We start from the raw sequence: 19,119 nt of genomic DNA, 5'->3' as shown, positions 1-19,119 counted from the left end.
TAAAGCCAAAACACTTGGAAGTGGGGTGGCGTTTCATTGTGATTTCTAGCTGTGGAGCTTTGGCTTGCCCAGCGAGCTCTAGGTTGCATCCTTCATTAATTAATTCATGGGAGTGTGCATTTGGGTGGGGAAAGGCTTTGTGAGCCCTCATATTGATGCTAGTTATTCAGCTTCATCCACTCATTTTGGGTTTATACCCTGCAAACACACTGGATGCTGGCATGCTGGTAAGGGCACAAGCTGCCTTCATAGCTATCTCTTTGATTCCCCCTCCAGATGGTGCTCACCCCTGTACTTAGGCAACACCCTCATATGGCGAAAAGAATAGGCAGGCTCTGACAGGTGAAGGGATGATGGTCCAAAGGCATGGTGATAAAAAAACCCTACATAAAATAAATACATTAATAGTGAACAACCAAAGTAACTAATAACACAAAGTGTAAGAGTGTTATATTATATAATGCTAAGCCTGAAATAGTCATGCCATGTAGTTTAATGCTGCATGTGAGACAAGGTATAAATTAATTCCAATTGACATTACACACTCCTTCCCTCTCAAAGTTAATTACATGCTCTCTTGAGCAGCTGATTGATAGAGCAGATGGCTGAACTTTGATTTGGGGCAAGGTTGGTAACTGGGCAATATCTAGAATTCCAATAAAAAACAATTCTGCATTTTTCAAAACCCAGTAATCCACTTTTTAAAATGCTCAGAGAAATAATTACATTGTGAACATGAATTATTTATTTGAGCAGCCCTGGTAATCATTATCACACTCCAGGAAACAAGACGCACGCCTGTGAGAGTAAACTGATTACAACAGCCAAGCCCTTTCAAAATGTGCCAGGAAGAAACTGCATCATTAAGAAACTACAAAACTGTGTTTGTTTTGGAAACAACCTTTTCATTTTACTATATATAATTAATCTGTTTACCTTCAGAATCAGCATGGATCCTCGTGGTTAAGTAGCCATGTAAAGTCATTTGTATTTAGTTCTCATGTCCGTGATACTGATCACCTTATTTTCTATGTTTTTCCGAAGCAGAAGAAGAAGGAAGCAGTTTAAAATCCTGTCTTGTACACATAACTGGTGCTGTATTATATCTGTTAAGTAGTAACAGCTGACTGCAGTCCACAGGGAGAGCAGCAGCTAATGTTTGACATGTACAAAGCTGAAAAATGAATATGCTCAAAAGTTTCCGAAAGGCTATTAAATAAAAAAAATATTCTGAGAATATCCACCTATGTATGCAATTCAAATTGTAGTAGACAGAAAAGTGGCATTTATTTGCTCACAAACAGAGGAGTACAGTGCTTTGGAACTGCAGATTTGAAAGTGCTGAGTACATTTCCTGGCAGTATCTGAATTTTGCAGAGGGTATGTAGTAAAAAAGTTACAAGAAAGTCTATTAAAGTGTTTTTTTTCAGCCATTCAGTTACACTGATCACATAAATTTGGCAAACTAAATAAACCTGATTTACAAAGCTAGTGCACAATTTGATTATTTTATTCAAAAGTTGACTGTTTTCTTGAATCAGTGGAAAATAAGCTTTTTTAAAATTGGTTTTGATTTTGAATAGCAAAACTAAAAGCTACCAAGATGTTGCCTTTGTCTTTGCTTTCTTCTTCGCCAGACATATAATTGTCACTGTCCAAACATGACTATAGTTCTGTTGCCTACCCATTCTCATACCCCTTCTTCGTGACTTCCAGTGGTTCACACTCTGAAGGCTTCCATTTCTCCTCAGACACCATGTAATATTTAGCATTCCAATGCTTTACCTAAAGAAGATGCCACTCACATGTGGTCAAAACCACTAGTTTGGCACTTGTTTCATAGACAGTGTTCTCAAAGAGATGTTTCTTCCTCCATGTTTTTCTTTTTCTCATTATTTTTTGGTACCTGACAGTCTATTCAAAGCTGACCACCGATTTTCATCTGTATATTTGCAATGGTATCCAAAAGCAGTATCACCAACCCACTTAACAATTTTGTGCTAGTTCACAGGTGTGCCAGAACTTGGTTCTTCGTGCATCAATGAAGCATCTATATGACTACATCTTCAACAATACCACTGGGGTACCTTTTGGAGGGCTACCTCAAAAAGATGTCTGGCTGAGCTGCAGATGTGATATGGTTCTGCAGCGCAAGATTGGATATTTTGAATTTCTTATTTTTACACTACCACAGTAGTTGCTTGCTTGGAAATCCAAATAAAAGGTGCGAAACTGAAAATATCTCCTTTACTCAAAGCGAGCGAAAATAAAACCAAATCACAAGGACTAAAAGCAAAACATTATTTTTACACTAGTTTGCATGTCTCATTTTCCTTTCATGATGTGGCTAATTAAAGTGTTTTGCAATGCTTTTGTGACTTACCTGTTATACCACTGTATGTGGTACAGCAATTGCCAAACTGCATATTCTTTGGATCGATGACTGTTTTTGGACTTCAGAAAAATCAAAGCAACTTTGTGAAATTAATTTGCCCCATTTGATTACACTGAGGTCTAAACAGTGATCTTTAACCTCAGTGACATCAACTGAGGGGAAAATGTAAGAGACATCTATAGACTTTAACAGGTGCAAGTTGTGCATGACACCCATTAAAGTCTATGGACAGCCACCTTACATGAACATCATGAGGGAAATGCTAAATTTATTTGGGACATGGATTTAATAAAAAGTTTGCAAAGCTCCCCGAATAAATGCAGATACACTTATGCAAACTGCATCACAGCATTTAACTCTCTGAGCATCTCAATGCAATACAATATTGCTGCAAAACATTTTAAGTATTAAATGAGTTACAGTTTGGTTTATGTGTTTGCACTGTTTTCAGTATCAGTTTTTCAAGTGTTTCTTTCATTTGTAATTGTGGTTTTATTTGACTGAACAGGTATAGAGATCTTAAGACAGTTCTTTTATTCCTTTCATGAGATGCATGCACAAAAGTGCACACACACACACACACATACACACACACACACACACACACACACACACACACACACACACACACACACACACACACATGCACACACTCATACAGTTTTGGAGATTCATTAAGAATCCCAAACATTTCTCAAAGTGCTTTAGTAAAAAAGCTCTGTTTATGCAATTTTTAGAATTGTTATTTGGAGACACATATCAGCAATGAGGAAAGAGGTCAATATCAGATAATTTGCATTTCTCTGAATCACTGTTAACTACTAACAGTGCAGATCAACACTTTCTATTGTTAGTTAACACTGGCAGCCAATATGTCACGTTAGCCTAGGCACCACCCCTCATTCACTCTCCCACACATATACACAAAGTAAAACACACACATACACATGTGTGTAAGTGCTTATACACACATACAAACATGCACATACATATGCTCACATGCATGCATTTATACACACACAAACACACACACACACACACACACACACACACACACACACACACACACACACACACACACACACACACACGCATGCAGGCATGCACACACCACATACCACAAACCCTATACATGCCATTGTGTTTTTAGTATGTTTCCAGTTTCTCTGTTTTTCCTGCCCTCATAAATAACAGATAATTCCTATAAGCCATTAATGCCAGACATTATTGTTTCACTCATTATATCCTTCAGTAAATGCATGGTACTCATACCTCTCAACCTGGAAACATCAAAAATTTGGACAAGGCCCATGAAAAATAGGTACAAATCTGTACGCTGTTTAACATAAAATTTGCATACATAATTATGTAACCCCGCCCACTCCAATGGAATTGTGGGATACCAACTTTCAAATGCAAACTGAAGAGCAGACAACCAAAATATGGCACCAGAGTCCCCCTGCAGCCATTCCAGTGTCCCATTACCTGGCTATTTCACCCCACTTACCATAAACACCTATGTGTGCATACTGCTTTACTTCTACAATGATTTGGATTTTATTTTTACATAGCACAATGCACAAACACCAATAGACATCTGTTAAAGCAATACTGTCTCACAATGAAAATAGAATTGGCATTAAAACTTCTCTGCCCTTGAAACTCACATTCATTAAAATAACATTGAAACCTACACCACATCCAAAGATAATGGATCTGGCCATTGGTGGATAAAGATTACCTTTGGGCTGTTTTCAAATTATTAGCCACTTGCACACAAAACAAGAAATATACATGTGTTTTGATACACCTTACTGACTTTAGTAAATTATATTCCTTGTGTAATACCACATGTTAAATGTGTTTGAACATTTTTCAATAGGCAATGAAACCTATGCATGAACCAATAATGACAAAACTGCCCAATTCAGAACATTTCCATCATAAAAGTCTACTCACACATACACACACACACACACACACACACACACACACACACACACACACACACACACACTTACTTAACGAGTGTTTCACTGTATTTAAGAAAGTGCAGCAGTACCCAACTATACAATTAATGGAGACAATTCGGGTCAGGACATGTACTGGATTAATGAACAAAAACTGAATTATCACAATTAATACATTTAATGATAGTATGAATATGCTGACAACCTTAATACTAGTAAAGAGACTATAATTATTGCTGCAGCCTCAATGCAAAAAGTGTCAAACTGTTCAGTATGCAACTTATTATGAGACCAACTCAGATTTAAGATACCAGTAATAACAGGTAATATCCGGATGAGTATCCTGTGCCCATCATATCACACAAGGAACTTCAATAATACAAAAAATAATCAAACTGAATCGGAGCAATTTAAGATTTCAAAATAAGGAAACTTCCAATTCCTACACATGGAGAGGACGAGGCAGTTTAACATGTGACAAATATGAGATGACTTCATACTTAATGTTTCAAACTTGTATTTGCAACACAAGTTACAGACCTATTTACTTTTTGTTGACTCAAGATTCTATTTATAATGAATGATTACATTATAGCACATTTTGATACGTACAATAGAGCTCTATTTAAGTACAGAATCATTCATAAATGAAACAGTTTGCAGTATCCCTAATTTGTAATGACTTACCTAAAGCCTTATAAAAGTTGTAATGCATCTGTCACAGGCAACTTATTGAGTGCCAGCTCTTCTGAAGAGACCAATATAAGAATGGCTGAAATAGTCAAAGCCTCAAATCTAGGCATCAGAAGATACTTTAAGCTCATCTCAGGCTCTCATCTGAAGACCAAAATACTCTGAAAGTTAAACAATTTTACTTTCCATGATGCTGATAATACATAGGCATCGAAGCTCCACCCTTCCACTTTAAAAGGGAAAGTTGCCTTTCTATTCAAAAAAATTAACAATCTGACCTTGCACAGCCTACAACCTGCATTTCCTACAAAGGGCATTGACATTACTGCTCCCATTTGTACTTGTGTTTATTTATCCCATCCACTGTCATGTGGATGCTTCTCTTCCATCTGAAAGTGTGTTGTGACTTCTGGCCTCTCAGGAAAAGGGCAAATATAAGTCCAAAAATCTACTGCCTTTCACTAAGTGTCAGAATATGCTTACCGTCAAACCAAATACCTGTACATATGCCTGCGCTAGAAGCATAGTAGGATAAAGGCTGACAACAGCCCTGGAGATGCAAGTTTGACTAGCAGCTCACGCACTTGACAACATAGGCAGGCAGAAAAAGTGTACCCCCATCTGGGAAAGAGTGAGGGATTGTGATACCTGCCCTGCTCACATAACTGCTCTAATCACAGGGCCACAGTTAGAGAACAGAGATTCATAATGATGTGGGGAGCTGGTGCCAGGAAAACATAGGTATGGCAGCCCAAACTCCTGACAACAGTACCTGGCAGTGCATGTCAGAGAACAGACATGATGGACAGAGGGGGCTCATGCAGCCCTTGCAGCTGAAGTGTTCATGTCACCACCAGTGGTGGGATAAAGCTATATTGTTAAATGACCTTGAGAGCATAAAGCACACTCATGGCTGCTCAGATGACAGCTCCCTCCCCCCAACAGCATAATATCTGAGCAAGGTACCACTTATTGGTTGGTAAGAATGGAGGGAGGAAAAACATACAAAAAATACCTGTATATATACTCACTTATGATCCTCTTTTAAGGGGCCACCATGACAGCCACCCAAGGTACAAGACCACTGCTGCGATAAGATATTTAACAGGGATGGCAATTTCCACAGTCAAAATTTTTGAACATCTGGCCAAAGCATGTGGCTCAGTAGACCACTCTCTCTTTCGAGGGAAGATCAGACACCTTAAATTTGGTGAGGAGACTCCTTACCAAGTTTCAAAGCTACCTTACTTGTCATTCAAGATTAGTGGACCAATGCTATTGCGAAAACAGAATCCTTAAAGTTCTACAACTGGTCTTTCCAAGACATTTTTACACTATGTCAGTATCCACTGCCTTTACTGATAAAATGATTGAAATCCAGTCCCATATGAGAAAACCTACTTCAAGCTACCTCTGAAAATACAATATCTAAACTCTAGGGAAGCCTAGGGTAGATTCCTATGCCAGTTTGAATTTCTACCAGAATGCATTTGTAAAGGCAGTAAAGACAAAGACGATGCAAGATTTCCTAAAAAATTGTTTTGGACATACATAGACTACACATGAGAAGACAAGAACTGTGGGAGACAAAAGTAGTAATTGCAAGAATTAACACTAACATTTGGAACTTCTACAGGAGCAATGGTTTTGTGGAAGACTAACTGCCACATCAGCTTTAGTGCAGTTTCATCAGTACATGCCAATAACTTTGTACATGTATAGCTGTTTAGATTGCGGACTGTGTAGATGTACCACTGGAATTACATATACAGCTTGGATGATCAAAGGAATAAATTCCATATGAACTAAAATAGATTTTGTGCAGCCTTTTCACTGGGAATTGAAAATAGTTTCTAACTACAGAACGCCCCTCATGCTTAATTTAAACAAGGCCTATTAAACCCAGAAAAAAAGAGGCTACAATTAAGACTGGGTTGTAGAGCTGAAAAAATGAAAACATGCTCTTGCATTCCTGTTGTCACTTATAATCTTTTCCAGTTATCTTTGAGATCCATTCAACTGCAAAGTGTTGGGGAAGCATCCTATCACAACTATTCATAGGTTCATAGATTAGTACTAAGCTAATTGCCACTGTGGGCCATTTTAAGCCTAACCAATTACCTCATCTGAGAATCAAACCCTGCACCTTGTGTCTGTAATGTAAACACCTATTTCCTGAGCGAATGCTGTGAAATACACTGATAATTTCAAAGACAGATGCTTCTCCAGTGAGCAAGCAGTAATCAGATCATTCCCCATAATTCAACATCTTTCTGAATGAGCATGTTCTCAACCCTCCACATTTTTATTCATAAACAGCTGACAAAGCTACCTTGCAGTATGCATTCCCATCTCAGAATTCACTTACTTGTGGCACTATAACACTGGGGATGTCGGTCTCCAAATGTCAGTTCCTCAAATTCAAGACACTGCTGGGTGCCTGTCTACTTGTAATCAGCACACAAAATAAGGAAATCTGCCTTCACTTTTAAACTCCTATTAGGTTCTTCTTTAAAAATAAATAAAGGCAAAACTATCATTCTACATGGCAGCTCTGCAGTACCACTTCACATCTGTGACACTGTATACTGTCCTACTGCTGTCTGAAACGTAGTCTAATTAGACAATATCCCATACTAAAATTAAATAATACCATCTTTTCTCTCAAGTGCAAGCACAATTTCTTTTTAAAATACATTTAAGTTCCAATTTATTCTACCCTGTAGACCAGCTTCCTAGACAATGCCCTATCAATGTTAACCTGTGGATACTCATTTCCCTTACTGTCAAGCACTACCACCTCTTGACAATGTTTGCTAAGTGATAGTGATGTTCATATAATGATGGATACATTTTTGAAAGGGAAATGATGTAAGAGCAAAAGTCCCTGTAATCCAAAAGTCATCTACCGCCATAAATCTAATCGGCATATAGACAACGCCAGAAAGCTGGCAAACTCCAAAGAAAACTATTTGAAGACAAGCACACAAAAAATACAAACACAATAAATATTTTAAACAAGAAACTATGTCGCCCCTGCACCACCACATGGGAAGTTTTGCAAATCCATTAAATGCTACTTACAAACACAGCTTGCTGCAATATTTAATCAAAACTATAATTTCAGTTTAGGGGTAAAATCAGAGAATGTTACAGCTACGTTTTAACATTCAGCTCTGTTATCTGCCAATGCCACAATCTAAACTAAAACTGTATTTTGTTGGTAAATTTAGGCAGCATAATGCATTTGTCTACAACTACAGAATCAACCACCAGGCAGGTCACAGATGTAGTATTTTGATGCCTCAGCATTGTATCTGAACTATTCAACAATTAGGAAGGTGAAACAAAGACATGCTACAACCACTTCCGCCAATGTGTTGTGCCTGAAATGAATAAAAACGTCCTTTTTTTAATGCTCTTCCCACCACATACCAAAATTATTCACACAAGCACAGACAGATACAAAACATGTATGTGTAAGGCAATTAAGGCTACTAGACAATCTAACAGCAAATGGACTGCCTCAGTTTTTAAATAATTTTTAGATATTTATCATAACATAACATACAAAACAGAATTTGAACTCAGATTTCAGTATTTTGGAGGCGGCATCTATAAAACTATTTCAGCCAGGATGATCAGTGGATAAGACAAGTGGCCAACACTAAGGAATTTCGATTTGCCTAGAATGACAAAGCTTAGCGGTGGACTGGAAAGTGCAGTGGACTATGCTGTTGGATCAGAGAGCTCATTTTTTTATGGGGCTGTCATATTGGGACATGATACGTACAACAGTGTCAAAAACGGCATAAAAGATCTCAGCATGAGTTAGAGCTGAGAGATAATTTTGACAGCTTATTAGTTATTGACTGGAAACGTACATCAGATAGCTTTAGAAAAAATGGCTGGAAGTCTGCATAAAAATGTTTTTTTCTAATTATAGTGAGACTCATCAGAAATATAAGAAAAAAAAAGCTTCCAGCCTGCATCACCATAAGACATACAAATCAAAAGCATGTCCTTGAAACATCAGTTATGGGCAAATGGTAGAAAAACAATGTCCAGGTAAGAGTGAACTCTGAAAAGCAAGAGAGAAATGGAAAAAAATGAAACAAAATGCATCAAAATCCACAACGCTGCTTACTCACAAAGAAGTACCACCTGCAAAACGCCTCTCCATCCTGTACCATAGAAAAAGTTCTGAACGCATTTCAACGAAAAACTAGCTTACACACCTTAAGCTCCACATAAAACGACAGGCTCCACGACGAAATCAGCAGCAGCATAACTTCCTTTCAGCCCAGCCAGCATTTGAACAGAAGCCCGCTTGAAAAGTCCAGCCGGAAATGGGAACAGAGCTCAATTCCGATAGGCTGGTAGCACGGACGGCGCTGACGTCATCGCGCACATGATGACGTCAGCAAAATAGCGCGAAAAATAAAAATAAATTGGAAATGAATCGGAAATGATGGGGTGCCACTCGGGAATTGTAGCACCCCATCATTTGGACCCCAAAACCTGGTAAAAAATTAGTAATTCGGGATGGTTGGGAGGTATGACTGTACTGCAAAATCTGTTATGCAAACAACTTTCTAACATTGTATAAGGAATAGGTATAATCCATCCCTGCTTTTGACCTAAAATTAATTTTGACTTTGTCAAGAGTTCCTCTACTATGCAAGCGTGCCTGCTCTCCCTGACTAACTAAGCTAGCAAAAAAAATAAATAAATAAAACACTTGTGATATGAGCTCTGAATGTTCACTGTGTGAATGATTGAGAGTACAAACACCTTCAGTGACCACTGTACACAAGCTACAGGAATTCAATATCCACACCACTACAAACCAATTAATATGTGATGTGACTAACCCACTGCCATCCAATCAATATGTGATGTGGATATCCCACCACTGCCAAGCAATTAATATGTGATGCCCCTGCACTGGCCCACTATTCAAGGAGTCTCAGTCCTCACCATTAGCAACAGTGAGGGACGTATACAATGGGAGGATGACAATTACACAAACACAGTAAAGTACAACTTCCTTTAAGAGCACACAGAGCTCACAGTCAGTCTGCAGCTGGTTTCTCCCTCTTTCTCCAGATCCCCAATAAGACTCCCCACTGGTGCACCTATGGTTAAATTCTCAGCTGAGGGGTCAAACTGAAACCTCCAGCACCCTCTCTGTCCAACCAGTGCTTTGCGTCCTTGCCCAAGTAGCTGACACACACACACAAACTCATACACACACACACACACACACACACACACACACACACACACACACACACACACACACACACACACACACACACACTTTGAAATTTGATTTATATACAAACACAAACACACACACCTGCAGAAAGCTGGCACAGGTTTACTAGCTATGCCCCCTTCTGCCCAGACTATAAGGTAGTTATCACTGCCATCAACCCCTCCTTATCAGCTACTAGAAGGCCCTTGTAAAGGGTGGCCAATCCTACTGTGTATTGTTACTATTATCCATATGGTATTGTGACCAAGAGCAAGGCTATTTAGAAGTGGCCTGTACAGAGTCAACAAATACATATGCAAGTACTCTAAAAGCTTAAATATGTCTCACAAATATCAGCCACAAAGATAGGTTTAAATATATTTAATAATAAATAATAAAATGACAAGACAATACTCAATCAACACAGTAACTGCAGAGTTAAGACTCACAGGAAATATTTTAAAACAACATTGCAGGACAGTCTCAAATAAATACAGTAAACATATAAACTAATCTCTACTATATTCCCATCTATATCTATGAGAGATACTATGCCCTAAATCCTACTTATAGATCAAGACAAATCAGATGAGTGGATGTTCTTGCTAGGTCCAAAACAAAACCCAAAATGCAAAGTCTCTCTCTGAGAGAGTTCTTAAATGAATGTCAAGCATTACTGCTGGGTCAGGTTGGATGACATCACTCTTTGTCACCTGTCTTCACTTCCCAGGCTAACATAAGCTAACATCTCTGTGTTAAAAGTACACATCTCTCAGATATTTGCAGAGAACTGGAAGTCATAAAACAAACACTTTTACATTTCAGACCTAGTAATTACTTCTCTCCAAAACAATAGAAAAACCTCTAGCTCTAGACACTGTGTCTGCTTCACTGATAACACAATCATAAATCACTAATTTCAACTTATTTTCTTGAAGTTTTGGCAGTTAACTCTGTATGTTACAGCTTCTACTATTAAAACATACATTTGCAGAGATATATAGTTTATATACATTTCTGTTCTTTTCCAGTAAACTACACTGTGGACACATTCTTGAAGCTCAGCACTGTACAAACCCTGTTCAACACACACTTCTACACCAGCAGTTTAATATATATATATATATATATATATATATATATATATATATATATATACCATATAGTTCTCTTACATTTGTAAGACAAGCATATAAATCATGTTGATATTCACAAATGACATATGATTATTTACAAAATTCCAGATAGCTGGGCTGGCAGTGTCACACAGGCTTATGACCAGACCTGTCAAAGCAAACAGTCATTCTCGAGGTGCCAGCTCCAGATAATGTTCAAGCCCTGCAACATTTTCTTGGCATGGTCAACTACCTAGGCAAGTTAATTCCAGATTGAGCCAACTATCAGCACAACTCAGAGAGCTGACACATAAAGATTTATCCTGGTTTTGGTTCAAGCAACTCCAAAGAGCATGTGATGCCCTGAAACAGAGAATTGCAAGTCCACCAATGCTCAGATACTATGATGTTCACAAACCAGTTACACTTTCCTATGATGCTTCGAAATTTGGTCTTGGTGCAGTCATTCTACAAGAGGATCAGCCTGTTGCCTGTGCTTCGAGAACTCTTACCCAAACTGAGATACAGTATGCCCAGATTGAGAAAGAGCTTTTGGCAATTATGTTTGCATGTTCAAAGGTCCATGATTATGTTTATGGTAGACCTATCCAGATCGTAACAGACCACCAACCATTAGTCATTATCTTGAGAAAGCCAATGCATTCAGCTGCAGCCACACTGCAACGTATGGTTCTGAGATTGCAAAAGTATAATTTCAGTCTTGTCTACAAGAAATGCAAATTTCTTTATATTGCTGATACATTATCCAGATCATGCAGCAACACCACAGAACAGCACGAGAATGAGAACCTTGATTTAGAAGTCATGGAAGTTAGAAATATTTCTTCCACATGTCTTGGTGTGCTGAGAGAACACACAGTCACAGATCCAGCTTTACAAAGGCTTAACCACTTTATCAAACAAGGATGGCCTTCAAAGCAATCTAGTTTACCTCAAGAAGTGCAACCTTAGTTTCCATACAGAGATGAGATTTTGTCTGATAAAGGTATCATAATGAAAAGTCCAAAATTAATTGTTCCAAAGTCCTTGCAGCAAGAATACATTACTATCTTGCATTGTGGTCACTCAGTAACTGAATCTACCAAAAGAAGGGCAAGAGGAGTAGTATTTTGTCCTTCTATGTCACAAGACATTGAGGGGACACTTTTATCTTGTTCACTGTGTAATAGTACAAAGTCTCATCAACAGAAGGAACCATTTCAGCTTAACCAGATTCTGAAACTACCTTGGTCGACAGTAGCCATTGATATCTTTGAATGGAATGGTCAACATTATTTGGTGTTAGAAGACTCTTACTACAATTGGTTTGAAATTAACATACTTGCCAACCTAGCATCCAGTACTGTCATTACTAAGATGAAGCATCATTTCTCAGTCCATGGTAGTCCACACAGAGTTATTTCTGACAATGGCACACAGTTTACAAGCCAACAGTTCAAAAGATTTGCTGAAGAATGGGACTTTACTCATGTCACAAGCAGTCCAGAGTACCCACAGTCAATTGGCTTGGCAGAACATGCAGTACAAAGTGCAAAACAGTTATTTGAGAAGTCAAAATGTGACAATAGTGATATTTTCCTCACTCTCTTGAATCTCAGAAATGTTCCTCATGATAAATATCTTGGTTCACCTGCTCATAGACTTCTCTTGAGACAAACCAGAACCACATCAGTAGTCAATTGTTGGTTCCATGTGTCAAAAACAACAGATCAGTGAAAGACAATCTATTAAAGAAGCACACATCCCAGTAGTCCTTCTATGATAAGACCAGTAAACCACTCAATCCATTATGAAATGGAGAAGTGGTAAGGATGCAAATGTCTTGAGGTTATGATTGGTGTCATGAAGAATATTGGTCCAGAGCCGAGATTGTACATTGTGGAATCAGAAGGAACAACTTTTAGGCAGAAATGGAAACATTTGAGACTGGTGTCTGAGCCTATACCACAGCCTGTGAGAAAGACTCTATATCTCAGAGTGAATTGTCCAGTGATCCAATTCCAGAGGAAGTTTCAGAGGACATTCTCATTCATGTGATGAATCCAGAATTCCTGATAAGAGTTGTGTACCACAGACTGTCCCTGTTGCTAAATTTAGTCCTAACTATTTTGTACGAGATGTGGTTGAATCTCTAAACCTTGCAGCAGATATGAAACAACTTGGACATGAACATTGCATTTTGTTGCCAATGTATATAGTAATGCATGTCTAGCTCTGATATTATTTTGCATAAAGGACAATCTTTTTAAGAGGGAGAATGTAGATTAATATGTGTATATATACCTTTAAGAAGCTCTCCAAGGGCTTGCACAAGTATATAAATACTGAGCAGGTGCGAGCCTGACTGCCATTTTGTAGTTAGCTGTTGAGATGTAAGCATGTGTGTATGTAAGCTCTGTCTGTTAACTAGTTTGTTCATATTTAAAGATGCTGCTATCCATCCTGATGTGTTTTTATGTATTAAAGCATCTGAATGAAACCCCAAGCCTTTTTGCTATATGTATTAGAGACAAATGAGCGACAATAATGGTACTGTAAATTCTTGCTGAAGTGTTCTTAGGTCATTGTTAATAATTTTGTCTCCTCCCTGTGCTTTGTTTGGATCCAGTTTCCACAGATCTTTTTCAAGATAATAGGTTCATAGGTTCATAGGTTCATACTAGGCTATCTGCCCTAGGGCATTTATAAGCCTAGCCAGAGTGTGTTTGGCTTTCGCCACCCATTTTAAATTAATTTTGCTATGCCTTTTTTTGAGGTTAGTATACTGTCTAACAGTGACACAGAAGTGATAGCCAGGGTAAACCTACGATCTCCTATCCACTCATCAAGATTCCTCTTGAAGAGAGTCAATGTGGGACTCTGCCTAACCTGGACTGGGATTTTATTCCAGAGTGAAGGGAGCCTCTGGGTTATGAATCTGTCCCTCCAGCATGTCCTATTTATTTCAGTGCTGAGGTTCAAGTCTCTCGAGCGCGTAGCTCGATGGGATTTGGATTTTCTAAGGTGCAGCATGTCCATTAATTCCGGGTTGGACATGGCTTTATACGTCAGGCACAGATCGCCTCTGAGCAGGCGGTATGCCACTGAGTAGAGCTGGAGTTTCTTTAACCGGGCAGCATATGGCATCTGTTTGAGCCCTTTGATCCTCTTGGTGAGGTACTTTCGGGGTCTTTCCAGTTGCTGCAGGTGTCTGGTAAGGTACATCCCAAAAGGGGCATTGTATTCAATTATGGGCCTGATGAGGGATGAGTAAAGAGGCACGATGACCTCCCCTGATCTAGATGTGAATCCCTTCATGATTAGGTGGGCTATATAAAATGTTTTTCTAACCACTTTGGCCACGTGGTTGTCAAATGAGAGATTGCTATCAACTTGGGTCCCCAGGTCCCTAATGAATTCTTCTGTACTTAATGGATTACCACCTATGTGGTAATTTGTGGGCACTTTGTTTTTGCCAAAGGGGATGACTATACACTTTTTGGCGTTTAGCTTGAGGCCATGGCTCTGGCACCAGTTGTCTGTTTCTTTGAGGCCCTTTTGGAGGATGCTTGTGTCGGCTGGAGAGTTGATTATGGTGCCCAGTTTGCAGTCATCTGCGAACTTGGTCAGCCACAGTCCTTCCGTGTTGGCCTGCACCGCCGAGAAATATATACCGAACAAAAGAGGTCCCAGGACTGAGCCTTGTGGGACGCCACTTGTAACTGGTTTGGAGTCTGACATGGCTCCAACAATTCTAACCATGTGGGTTCTGTCCTTGAGCCAGTTTGCAACTCATCTAGTGACATAGGGGTTTATATTTAAGCTGGTGAGCTTATCTATAATGCCCGAGTGGGGTATTGTATCGAAGGCTTTTGTGAGGTCCAGGTAGGCTGTGTGGACCACCTTCCCCTCGTCAATGGCCTTGGTGACTGTTTCAAAGAAATCGACCAGGTTTTAGAGGCAGGATCTGCCCTTAACAAAGCCAAACTGGGTAGGATCCAGTGTCTGTAGGTCCCCAATATCTTTATTTATGAGGTCCATGATGATCCTTTCCATAGCTTTGCAGACCAAGCTAGTCAGGCTTATGGGGCGATAGTTTCCAGGATCCGTTGAGGCACCACCTTTGTGGAGAGGGACCACTGTTGCTGTACGCCACTCTTTGGGTACATATCCTGTAGTAAGGCTAAGACTGAACAGTAGTTTTATGTTTGGGTTTAGCTCTTCTTGGAGTTCATGTAGGACGCAGCCGGGACACCATCTGGTCCCATTGATGCTGTGTTTTTTGCTTTGGAGAGGGCGGCTCTTACCTGAGCATCTGAGATGTTAGGGGGGCAGCACTCTGGTGGGATAGATATTTGCCCTTTTGGTGGGGAGGGGGGGGGGGAGTTTGCACTGAACCTGTCAGCTAGGATGTTGGCAATGTCTGTGGGCTTGGTGTATTTTTTGTCATTTTGGACTAATTCTGAGCATATCTGGGAATTCCCACCCAGGTTCCTAACATAACTAAAGAAAGCCTTGTGATTATCCTTAGTGTCCTGTGCAATTTTTCTCTTGAAGCTGGCCTTAGACGATGTTATGAGTTCCCGTAGTTTTTTGCTAATACTGATCAGAGATGCCTTCCCTTTTTGGGATTTTGCTCTATCATGTAGTAGCTTCCTCCTTCTATTGTATAGTTTGTTTATGGCTGGGGTCCACCGGACAGGACGTCTGCCTTTGGAGGATTGGGTCTTGGTTTTATTTGGGATTGCATGATCCATGCATTCCTGAAGGTGTTCATCAAATGCGTTTATAAAGGATTCTGCGGTCTGGGCCGTATTTTCCACAGGCCCGGGGGCTTTGAAGGATTCCGCCTCAGTTTTGAGGCGTGTGAAATTTGCTTTAGAGAAGTTTTTCACTGTGGTTTTCTGGGCAGGGGGTGGGGTCGGGATGTGAATATCCAGTGAGATTAGTTTATGGTCTGATCTTACCAGTGAGGGATACACTTCTGGTCTGGAGCATAGTGTCCCCATGTTGGTGATGATCAGGTCCAGTATGTTTTCCCCTCTTGTGGGAGTGGTAACAAGTTGTTCCATAGCATTTGAGTTTATAAATTCTAGGAACCTTTGGGCTAGGGTGTTGGAGCTAGAGTAATGCTCCCAGTCTATGTTTGGGTAGTTGAAGTCACCCAATATAATGGTGTTTGGAGAGACCTTCATATTTTCCAGTATTCTCAGGAAGGCCGAGTGGGGTTCCTGGGTTTGGGAGGGTGGTCTGTAGCAGGCTATAAACTGGAAGGCAGTTTTACCCACTGTTAGTTGCACATGGATAGTCTCTGATGCTTCATGCTGTTCCAACAACCTGAAGGTGTGGGTATCTTTGACGAATATTGATACCCCCCCTCCTTTTGTGGTTCGGTCCAAGTTTTGGGGCATGGTATGAGGTATAACTTGGTAGTGCTGGGGTGCTCTCGGAAGCCTTGAACCAGGTTTCTGTTACTGCACAGATATCGATGTTCTCCATGCTAAGGAGAGTTTCAAGTGCGTGCATCTTGAGGTTTAGACTTCTGGCGTTGAGATACTCTAATTTGATTCCAGTATCTGAGGTTATTTGGATGTCACTAGGACAACTTATCACCCCTTTTGTGGAGCCATACTGTTTTGCATAAGATTTTGTAAATATATCTATAATCTGTTATGTCTGAGAAGAAATTTGAGAATCTGCACCATAAAAAGGTTTCCTATTATGCTCAATATCTTTATAAAGAAATTCTTCAAATTTTTATTGATCTTGTCTCACACTATGCTTAATCGCTTTGTCCAGCACGTTTATTTCATTTTTCAAAGTTGTAGTTTGATGGCTATCCCATTTCTTATATTTTTGTCTTTCACCTTAATCAGGTATCTTGTTCTTATAGAAATATATCTCCCTGACATCAGTTTTACATAGCCACTGCTTTGCTTCCATATAATCTGTAATTAACATTCTGTGCATTGGTCTAGATTTAAGTTTGGCAGAATTATCTACCAACAAATTAACTTTTATAAACCCATGATCACTGCACACCAACAGTGGTAAAACTTGAAGTAACAGTAATTTCTTTAGGAACACAAACAAGTATGTTCTGTCCCTTCGTAGTTTTTTTTTTTTTTTTTTTACAAATCTGAAGCAATTGTTGTTCCTGAATATACGTTGTGAATAATTTCCATACTAATGTTGTTGAATTAATATTATTCTGATCTGTTTCTGATAAATTTAAGTCCCCAGCCAATATTATTCTTCCTCCTGTGTTTCATGCAAGAAATGTATGAATTTGTCTAGGTCATCAGCACTTGACTTTGGTGGTCTATATACTCCAACAATTTTTATAAATCCCAGGGTTGTCTTTATTCTCACAGTTATGCCATCTATAGTATTGATGTTATCATTGAACATGTAATAATCGCAGTTCTCATAATTATCTTTAATCCCTATCATAATACCGCAACCTGATTTTTTGTTAGAATGTCTGTTACAGTAAAAACATTTATATCCTGGCAGAACTGATTTCCAGTCATTGTTCTTTATCCAGGTTTCACAAACAATAACAATGCTAATCTTGTGGGAATGTAGCAGATTTTCCAATAAAAAAACATAAACTTTATTATTAATGCTCAGTTGCACATTGAAAACAGACAGCATGAGTAGCAGTAAACTTCTCTTCCCTTGAAGCTCACATTTCCTTAAAATGCACTGAAGCTCACAATTCCTTGAAAATGCACTGAAACTTATAATTCCTTGAATACACACTAAAATTCATTTCCTTGGAAATGCACTGAAACTCATATTTTTTTGAAGAGTCTGATAGTGTAAATCATTCAGGGTTATGCCTCCTGTACCCAAGGTATAGAATTTGAGCTTGAGCAAATTAGCTAACCTGCCATCCCTAAATATGGCATTTCACACACATGCGCGCACACACACACACACACACACACACACACACACACACACACACACACACACACACACACACACACACACACACACACACACACACCTCTATTCTGCAGCAGAAAAGAAGAAGCAAGCAACAGCAGACTTGTGCGTTGACTCACACAGCTGCACAGACACAGCAACAAGCAAAAGCAGAGCTTCATTAGCACAGGTCTCGCTCACTGCCTATTGCAGTTACATGCAGGTCCAAAACTTTCATTGCTCCATAGCACTAACTGCATTACTGGGTAATGAGGGTGTGTGTGCAGAATTACAGGATTGTGCAGATTGTAAAACAATTTGCTGTGCCGTGCATACTATGTAAGTTAACTGAGTCTCAGCCTATAAGTGAAAGAAATATGGAACTTCAAAAAGAAGAATAAAATAATGAGGCTGATAGATATAAAAACATATTTCTAGCAAGAAATGCAATACAGATCTGGAGGAAAGACAATATCAATAAAGGAAGAAGGAAGCAAAAAATTCAGGCAAGGACCCAAAGAAAAAAAAATAGTCAGTTGAATCAAATAAGGAAAGAAATATTTGCAAACATATAGAGAATAAAAGAATGAGAAAATTATTCTTGATAGAGTTCATAGGTTCATAGGTTGGTACTAGGCTATCAGCCCTAAGGCCTATATACGCCTAGCTATAACAATTCCCTGGCTATTTCTTCCCACACTATTTACTTCCCTGGACCACTGTCTAGCAGGGTGACTGATGTGATCCCCTGGG

This window comes from Protopterus annectens, chromosome 1.part2 (genome assembly GCF_019279795.1).
Source record: "Protopterus annectens isolate FY-2018-M chromosome 1.part2, PAN1.0, whole genome shotgun sequence".
Taxonomy (NCBI): Eukaryota; Metazoa; Chordata; order Ceratodontiformes; family Protopteridae; genus Protopterus; species Protopterus annectens.
Note: the sequence above shows the minus strand (reverse complement) of the source record.